Source organism: Camelus ferus, chromosome 8, assembly GCF_009834535.1.
Source record: "Camelus ferus isolate YT-003-E chromosome 8, BCGSAC_Cfer_1.0, whole genome shotgun sequence".
NCBI classification, from domain to species: domain Eukaryota; kingdom Metazoa; phylum Chordata; class Mammalia; order Artiodactyla; family Camelidae; genus Camelus; species Camelus ferus.
The window spans coordinates 73,227,727-73,236,865 of NC_045703.1; the positions used below are offsets into that span (position 1 = coordinate 73,227,727).

At 60.9% G+C, this 9,139-nt stretch overlaps 1 long non-coding RNA gene across 1 annotated transcript; it reads left to right on the plus strand.

Annotated features, from left to right (window-relative positions):
* Window positions 1–589: 589 nt before the first annotated feature.
* On the plus strand, window positions 590–5,051 carry LOC116665541. The gene is made up of 3 exons (XR_004322204.1): window positions 590–869; window positions 2,424–3,320; window positions 3,472–5,051. It is a non-coding gene; the product is annotated as an uncharacterized LOC116665541 (long non-coding RNA).
* The last annotated feature ends 4,088 nt before the right edge of the window (window positions 5,052–9,139 follow it).

The window sequence follows — 9,139 nt, forward strand, 5'->3', positions numbered from 1 at the left end:
CTCTGGGTCCTGGGTCGGGTCCCAGCCCAGCACCCGGACACCACGCCGGCGCCTTTGCCGGGACGCCCGACCCTGTGTGCGGCCGCTGTCTCCCTCCGTAGATGGCGGTGACCTCTGTGGGCACAGAGCTCTTCACCTGCAGCCCCAGGGCCGACACCAGCTCCCAGGAGGGGCGCAGTGACGGCGGGTTGGATAGGCCAGTAAGTGAGGAGACACGAGTCACCACCATCTCCTCCGAGGTGCGTTCTCTGAATGTCTCGCTCAGCAAACAGCCCCGCCCTCCATCCTCTAAGACCGCAGGCCACTTAGGACAGACCAGGTGGGACGTTACATCATACGTACTCTTAGCTGGAGGCGAGAGACAGCGCCGGCTGTCCCATCGGCGTCGGGTCACAGGAAACTTCCGGAGATGTTCCTCCACCAGCCGGGGGAGGAAGGAGTGTAAGGAGGAGGGGGCGTGTTCATCGGAGGTTGAGCAGGTCTATGCGAGGCTCAGCCTGCACACTCCCTGTGCGTTTGGGCACGTCTGTGCATGTATGTCCACGGACACACATCTGCACACACACATCCATACTGCTAGCTCTCAGAGCACAATTCATGTTAACACGCCGAATATGACAGCAGAGGGAATCTGGTGTCACGCAGACAAGACGGCCTGGCCTTGGGCTACAGGGCACCCGGGGGAAGGCTCACCCCTCCACTGCCGCCCACCCCGTTCTTGGCCGCAGAGAACAGACCTGCAAACTGACTTCAGGGTTTCTTCCTGCTGTCAAAGCTGAGTGCAAAGCCACAAGTCCGCAAAGCCTGTGGACATCTGAGGTGCGATTCTGGAATGTGGGAAGATTTTCCAGCTGGGGTGTCACCTGGAGGTGCGTGAACTCGCCGCCTGGGAAGCCCAGTTTTTCTGCGACTCCCCAGGCAGCCCCGGGAACAGGCAGGGCCTGGGCCGTGGGATCCCAGCTCCAGGGCAGCAGTGGGTGGGAGGTGAGGGGTGGGGGTCGAGGGTGGGAGGTGGGAGGGCCCTGCAAGCCTGAGCCCCTTGGATTTGGCCCGGGGAGCTCTGTGGGCTGATCACGCAGAAACAGGGCAACACAAGGGCTGGTGAGAGGAGGTTTTAGGGGAAAGGCTGGAGCCCCCAGACAGTGTGCACCCACTAGACTCCGGACTCCGCCCCACACCCTGCACTTACCGTCCTGCTGAGTTTAATACTGAAGAGCCTGTGAGGAGGGTGCAGCCCTGACCTCATAGGTGGGGAGAGACCCTTTCCCAGCGCCCAAGCTGACCCCGACGTCAGCCCGTCCCGCGGTGGGTCCAGGCCAGGTGGCCTCAGCCTAGGCCTCCTGACTTTCCAGGACCCAGGCCACGGTGACTGGCTCCACAGCCCCCGCGCAGAAACCACGTCCCCTGTCCAGGGGCCTGCCCCCGCCCAACCCTTGATTGGCACGTTTCCCAGCAACCCTGCCGCACCCCCACCACTGAGTGGGGTCACAGGCCACGGCGGGGTCGGCATTTAGAGGACGGGGGTCCTGGCGCTTGGTCCCCGGGAGAGCTCTGGGATGCCTTCTCAGTGATGGAACCAAACACGTGGCTCTGAGGACAGGAGGTGCCTGGGCGGGTGGCGCTGGGCCCAGAAGTGCTGGTGCTGATGGACACGTAAGAGCTTTTGCATGAACATGACCGCCCAGGAGGCTTCACGTCAGGCCTGTGCCCAAGCAGCAGGAAGTCTGGCATCGTTTTTGGCAAAAACGCATAAACGCACATCAGCCAGAGACAAAGGGACGGGCGAGCCTCCCTAGGAGCCAGCGCGGTGGCATGAGTGGCTCCAGTGGTGGAACAGCGAGGCCACGGGAACGCCAGGTCACGGGAGGAGGCGCGGAGCCCCGGATCCCAGCAAGGGGCCTGGGGTCCCCGTGCACGGAGCTCCCGGGGCCCATCAGGACCGCGGGGCGCCTCTGCTGGGGGGCGGCGCGCACGGCCTCTTGTGGTTACCTTGCCCTGAGCATCCCCTGGATGTGGGGCCATCCCAGAGGCCAGTCTGGGGTGAAGGCCTGGGAGGGAACTGGCAACTAAAACGTGCCACCCCGCGTCCGCCCAGCGGGAGACCCCTGTGTGGGTCAGCGGCGGCCCGCTCGGCCTGGCCTGGCCTGAAGGAGGGGGCCTCCCTCCCTCCTGGGCGACGCTCTCAGCCCCGCAGCGCAGCGCTGGCCTCGGCGGCTGGGATTTCTGCTGAGAAGCCCCGTGGTTCGGGGTGGTTGGGAGTTCTGCCAACGTGAGCGCTTTCAATACGCGTGTCTGTTTTCTTCTTCTTCATCACAGACTACACTGATCAGCTCGGAAAAGAGCCCGAGGAGACGCTGGGTCTGTGGGTGTGGGGTGCAGGCCTCCCCGAATGCCTGTCCAAGCCGAGCTTTCTGTCCGTCCAGGGTGGAGGAGGCGAGCTCTTCCAGGTCTGGAAGCACCTCCAGGCCGTGGGTTCCGGGTTCCAGCAGGGCCGCGGTCCCGAGCTCACTGTGTGTGCACTGCCCACCGTCCCGCGTGGCCAGCGCGGACCCGGGAAGCACAGCCCCCGGCAGGCAAGGACGCAAGGCTTGGGGCTGGCGCCTGTGAAGTACGTGGGGCCAGCCCCGGGCACTCACAGAGACCCTCCAACCACCACCAGCCAGCGTGGACGAGGCGAAGTGAGTCAGAGGTACACGGCTTATATTTCCCTTAAAATAAATATATGCTAAAAAATTAGAGGGAGATGTGGTTGGACAAATATATTTGGGGTTTTAATCAAACCGAAGTTATGTGAGAAACAGCCTGAAATACTCCAGTAACGGAGGCCCCAGCCCCGGGCGGTCGGCATCAGCACGACGCCGGAGGTGAGGAGGGGCCGGCTCACAGCTGAGCCCCCCGCCACCCAGGGGCCCTTCCCTGGCCCCACAGCTGGGGGTTCACGATATTGATGAGTGACAGGGCGAAGGCCCATTTGAAGCAACTGAGGAAAGTTTATGAACCTCAGTCTGGAATGAACATGCCCAGGGTAACAGTGCTCGCTCTTTTCCCCACTTTCCCTCTTCAAAGATGCCCCAGGTCACCCTTCTGTGACACTCTGGCGGCCACAGGCGTCCCTGGGGGGCGTTAAGGAGAGAGACAGGTGCTAGTTTTAAAGGTCGAGTCCCGCACCTCGAACCCGGGTGTAGTCATGTGTCTAATAAGTGTAGACGGCGTTGCTGTGCCAGAACCACGGAAAGGCGGCCCGCAGTGACCGCGCCCCTCGGACAGCACTGGGGACGCCTCCGATTTACCTGTGGACGTGACACCACCTCTGCGGGAACGTGAGTGAGAGCAGAACGGGGGGTTGGGAGGACACCGACCCCCGGGAGGAGCCGCCCTGCAGGGAAAGCAGGGCCCGGCTCCAGCTTCGACCTCGGAGCCGCAGAACCTTTGTGAAGGGAAATCACTTAAACTCGCCCTCCCGGCCCGCAGGGAATGGCTCTGCCGGCTCGGGAGCAGGCCTGGGAGCAGCGAGGGCGGCCCAGCAAGCTGCCAGCCAGACACACGGGGCCTTTGGCTGAGGCGGCGAGCAGGGCGTGCCCGGCCAGGTGTGCCCCGCCAGGTGTGCGGTGCGTCTCTCACAGGCCTCGCGCCAGCTCTTCCGCCCGGCTGGAAACCGACGGGGCAGAGACCTCCAGGCCTGAGACCGGGAACTGTCACCCATTCACAGGCAGAGAAGCTGTAATCCCTGCATGCAGCTGCCAGAGAGGCCTGTGTTTGCACGCGTGTGTGAGTGAGCAGGCCAGGGCACACGTCTCTGGAGGCCTCTGGGCGGTGACAGCAGCCCTCTCCGAAACCAGCAGAATTCTTGGCTTTAGGTTATGAAAGACCCCAAACATGGCTGGAGCCACGGTTTGCTTGCCAGCGTTAGGCTGGGTTTACTGGAAGATTCCTAACCTCCATCGGAGGCTGGTCGGCTTTAGCGACCCCCGCTGGACACACACCCGGGCTCTGAGGGGAGCCCCGGCCTCCACAGCGTTCCTGTCTCTTTCAGGAGGGGTGAGGCCGGGAGAGAAGACTGGTTGAATTTAAAACCAGGTGAGCTTTCCGCAGACCTACTTTCTGCGCCTGCATTTCTATGATTCCCAGACTCCAAGAGGAATTCTGTGGATGCAAACACAGAATTCAGGAAAACCAAGAGGAAAGGGGGCACAGAGTGGGGCTGCCTCCTCCTCCTCGCTGCGGAGAACGGCCCTGTTTCTCTCATGCAACGGGGGCTTCTGTGCCTCCTGGCTCAGGCTTTATGGAGCAGTGAAGCCTGACGCGTCCTTCTGTCTGGTTTTAACTTGTGAAGCGTATGTTTTCACAACAGCACAAGTGCAGGCAGATTTTGGTTGGAGCCGCATGAGGCCTGGGTGCTTCTGAGTCCAGGCTCCGGTCCTCCCTGCCCCATGCGTCCTATCCCCGCGAACAGCACATTCAGGGCGAGCCCCACACCCTGCAGCTGGAATTTAAATGTAGTTTTAAAGGTTCCCAGTCTGAGTTGGAATTCAGAGCTTACGTAGGGGTGATGGGGTGGAGAGGTTAGCTGGGCTGCCCTCAGGTCCTGCTGGCATTACCGCCCCCGCGGATTCCCAGGGCCCGGGGTCTGGGCTGCCCCTGAGGGGCTCCTCTGCCCGGAGGCCCGTGGGGGAGCGTGTGGGTGAGCCCCAGCCCCCAGGCCGGCCTCCAGCAGACAGTCCTGCTTCCTGTTCATTTGTTTACGCCTCTGGACCGGATCCGTTTGAAGGATAGACTCTGACTCCAAGGCTAAGAAAAGTGCAGAAGCCCCACGTCAGGTTTTGGATGACTGGTGTGAACTCACTCTGCTCAAATCAACGCTCTTCTCTGCATTTCAGCTGCATTTGCCTTGTCCTCTGACAGCTGCGGGCCTCGCAGGGGCGTCCAGTCCAGGGGCCGTGGGACCCCAGGGTGGCAGGCTGACCCCAGGCAGGGCTGTCAAAGGACTGGGTGTGGCCTCGGGGTGCTTAGCCCAGGAAGTGACTTTTGAGTTGGGAAACACAAAAATTAAAAGCCAATAAAAATCCTCTGCTGCCAGGCCCTGTTTTTGACCGGCCTGGTTTCTGATTACAAGCGACATGCCTGTCTGCTTACGGAAACCAGGGCGAAGGAGACAGTAGGCGGGGAGGAAGTCCTGTAATCCTGACACCCACCTGCACGTTCTTAGGCCCCCAGCCCATTCCTACAACATGAGCACGTGCACACACACATGTGTGCACACACGCATACACACGTGCGCACACATGTGCACACACACACACGTAAGCACACTCACGTCCTGTGGTCGGAGAGGCTGAACGCAGGTCTCAGAGGACAGTGCATGTCCTGGGCACAGCCCCGCACTTTGCAGATGCCCTGACCACAGGGTGGTGATGCGCGCCGTGGAGGCAAAGTCTGAAGAGAAAAGCAGCGTAGAGAACGCTCACGGCCTCGTGCAGTTCCGTCTGCAGGACAGGCAGGCACCCCCCACCACCAAGGCCGTATGTGAATGTGGCCCGTGCATCAGCCCTGGGGTTTATTTCTGTAACCAACCTCTATGTTGGGCAGTTTCTAATTTTCTGTTGTTAGTGGAGCTTTGCGTGAGCCCTCCTCATGGACCTTTTGGATGCCTCTGGCCACTCCCCAGGCCATGGCGACAGGGACCCCTGCCCATCCAGCCAGGTGGCCAGTGGCCTCAGCTCAGGAAGGATTCCAGATGCAGACTGTGGGCTGGAGCTTTAGGAAGGGGTCTTGTTCCAACACCTGCACCTTCGGGTGGCGGAGATGCACACTGAGCTGTCCCTTCTCTGTCCCGGGAGGAGGGCATGGCACAGGATGGTGCAGGCCCCGTGGGTCCTCACCTGCTCTGCCCCGTCAGCCCTGCTCCCCTCTCCTCCTCACCAGAACCAAAACTCCGTCCACACGCCACCAACTTTTGATGCCACTCAGGCAGGCGAGGTGAAGCAGCTGGGTCAGATGTGCGAGGGTCTCCTCCAGCACCAGGGCTGCAAGGTGGGGACCCTGGGCGTCTCAGCCAGCCTTGCCGGTCCAGGCGCTCAGAGGTCCCAGATGGGCCTGTCGGGCGCATGGTCTGGGCGGTGCACACTTGGACAGAGTTCTCCACATGTGACCACGTCTTGCTCAGCCAGAAGCCCAGCAAACCGTCCCTGGGAGAGGCAGAGGAGGAGCGGGGACTGGTTAACAAGTGATGAGTCACACTGGACACCTGGCCGCAGAGTGGGTCACGAGGGCCTCCCCTGCCAGCCTGCCCTGCAAATGCACCAGCCTCTGCTTTTAACTGCTCCTCCCCCAGGGATGTGATCCCACAGGAGAGGGGGCCGCGGGCACGTCCCACGGAGACTTCGGGTGGAGGGCCTGGGACCCAGCCCTGTGCCCCAGGGCGTGTGCTGGAGCAGAGCAGGGAGGCACTGAGGCCGAGGCAGAGCTGAGTGTGTGTCTCCCAGGGGCATCGCTGGAGCAAAGGCGACGAAGCAGCCACCCCAGCAGGTCTGCCCTCCAGCCGAGGTTCGGAGGCTCCTCTTGTGCGCGGGCGAGGCTGTGCTGCGTGCGCGTGGTGTGCACGTGCGCCGGGTGTGAGTGCGCCTGCCGCTGCGTGAGCGTCGGGTGGCTCTCAGAAAGGTGGCCCGGCTGGGTCATCTCCGCCCTGCCTCCCACAGGCCCCGCTGGGAGCCCGGAGCCGGGAACACACGCGCCACGCCTGCAGTCCCCCCAGTCACCACAGACTTGGTTTGGGGCTAAACTTGGACTTTTTTGATGTTTTGTGTTTGTTCATTCTAAGCAAATCACGAGGTTCTGCTTTGAAGGGAAAAGGATTAAAAGGCCATTAAGAGGCTTCTTAGACATGAAATAGCTGTAGTACTTCAAGGAGGTAAACGCAGATAAATTGGAGTCAGACGCGAGGCTTCCATCGGATCCACCACGTGAAACACTTCAGGGCTGGGCACGCGGTCAGACAGTGTGCCGAGGCTCCGAGTTCCCCGAGCAAGACCTGCGTTTACGCCCTTTGTCATCAGGACGAGATGTGTGTTCTGGGGGGGGCGGGGGTCCATGCACTGTTTTCCATGTGACTCTGGAGACAGCAAATCACGACCGCATGTCTCCCTGAACAGACCTTCCCACGTGGGCACCAGCAGGTGCCACATGAAAGATGGACCCTCTCCCCACCAAAGTTCACCCCAAAGGGTCATATCATTGTCTCCCCTCTTCCTGGAGGGTGGCTTCTCAGTTTTGGCGTGGACCGAACATTTTTCTGTTGTGTGAACGTACTTTGTAGTACTACTGCTCAGGGCCTTTTTTTAACGTTAAAAATCCTAGGTGGGAAAGAGCGTCTCTGACAGTAAGGTGGCCCACATCCCGTCGTACATCACGTCTTCGTGGCCCGAGTCAGAGTTCCTCACGGTGGTCCACTCAGAACACTGGAGTCTTTGTCAAATGGTGGGATCTCAGCTGTCTGCCCGCCCCCCATCTGCTGTCAGAGTCTCCGGGGTTGGGGTCCAGAAATGACATTTTTAACAGTCTCCTAGGTGATGGGCCCAGGAACTTTTGAGAACTGCTGCCTTAAAGGGTGCTTTTTCAGGATTAACTCTGTACCTGAGGAAGGAAGGAAGGGAAGAAGGACGGAAGGAAGGGAGGGAGGGAGGAAGGAGGGAAGGGAGGGAGGAAGTTTGAGGTCCAGAATGTCTCTGAGTCTTTGAGAATGATCCCGGACTCTTTCTTTCACTCAGAAGGTATTCACTCGATCCCAGACTGGGGCAGGCACTGAGACGGGCCTGGTGGCCTCCCTCCGGGATAAGTGCCTGCACGTGGGTGACGGGCGCCTCCCTGGGCTGGCTCTCTCCTCCTGAGACTCAGTCCAGGGGAAATGGCATGGGGGCCTGACCTGACTGGACAAGCTCTTAAGGGAGGGTCTGGAGGTCGGAGTGGGGCTGCTGAGACCCGGGAAGGAGGCCGAGGTCCCCGTGTGGGCCGCCTGTGGGGCCCCGTGCCAGAGAGCCGCGGGCAGCCCCAGGAGCGGAGGGCCAGCCAGGAAAGGTCCCGGGTTCTGCCAGCACCCGAGGGCACCAGCCTCCGTCCTCCAAGGTGACCTGAGCCCAGCAACAGCTTGGCCGCATCCTGGTGAGACCCGGTGGAAGACCTGCCCTCACCGGCCTCCTGAGCGCGGGAGCTGAGAGGTGTTGCCTGGATGCTGCTGGCACGGGTGGCTCTCTGCCCCTTGGCTGCCAGGTCACCCCTCCTTGGCCCTGGTGCAGCCCCTGGTCTGGAGCCTCTGTCCTGCCCTCTCTTACCACCTGCCCGTCACCCCCGCACTTTCTGCTAGAGCCACGACCTCCACTCTTTTCCTCCTGAGCCACGGGGTTGACCTTGCTCCCTGGACAGACTCAACCAGACAAAAGCAGGCCTCATTGGCCACACCCAGGACACAGCATTTTAAATGGAGAATCAACAAATAGGGCCTGTTCAGACTGAACTCCGTCCCGTGGAGAGATCCAGCCTGTGCTCCATCACAGGAGACCCAGAGCACGACTCCAGGCCAGCGGCCTGTGGACCAGTGGGTAGACCGAGACCCAGGGTAGAGCAGCCAGCGGTGTCTGAGTGTCAGGAGTGCCCAGCATGGCAGTGTCCAAACTCTCCTTTGTCTCGGTCACCAGAAGCACCCGGGTGGCTGCTGCTGGACACCGTGGGCAAGCCCTCCTCACATGGCGGCCACAGTAGCAGGTTCTGGGGTCTTTTTAAACCCAAGACTCTACAGTTGTCAGAAACTAGAACCTAGAAAGGTCTGGCCACTCTGAACTGGCTGTCGGTGGCTCGTCTCCTTGGGCTCCTTTCCTTGCCTTCTGCAGGAATGAGGTTTGGGCAGCAAGTCCAGCTAAAATGCAGCCTTGCTCTCTTGCCTCTGCAGCCAGACCAGTCATGTGACTCAGCTCCAGTGACCCAAGGGGACTTCCAGGAAGATTTCCCGAAAGGGGGGAGCAGGGGGCTCTTGCCTTTTGCCAGTTTCCTCTCGCTTCAAACTCGAAATGCAGAGGTGACAGCTGGTGTTCCAGCAGCCATCCTGGACTGTGAGGCCACTTTGAGGCTGAACACCAGTCCTCAAGAGGAA